The sequence below is a fragment of the Corvus kubaryi genome, unplaced genomic scaffold, assembly GCF_017639235.1.
Source record: "Corvus kubaryi isolate FWS band 111438036 unplaced genomic scaffold, C.kubaryi_AGA036_p1.0 37396, whole genome shotgun sequence".
In the NCBI taxonomy this organism is placed as follows: Eukaryota; Metazoa; Chordata; class Aves; order Passeriformes; family Corvidae; genus Corvus; species Corvus kubaryi.
In genome coordinates, this window is record NW_024581135.1 from 8,762,289 (window position 1) to 8,762,540 (window position 252).

Consider the following 252-nt stretch of genomic DNA (forward strand, 5'->3'; position numbering starts at 1 on the left):
GGGGGGCTCCGGGGCGCCGCCGTCGTTGCGGTCCGCGGGGCGCCCGTCTGCCAGCGCCCGCCCGCTCGCCGCGCCGAGCGCCGGTGGCGGGGCGGCCCCCCGGGCGGGGCGGGCGAAGGGGAGGGGAGAGGCGGCGGGGCGTCCCGCACGTCCCCGCGCACTCCGGCTGCGGGGGGATACCGCGCCCGCCCCGCCGTCACCGGCGGAGTCACTGCGGGTGCCGCCCAAACTGCGCCCCGCTGAAACCCGGAC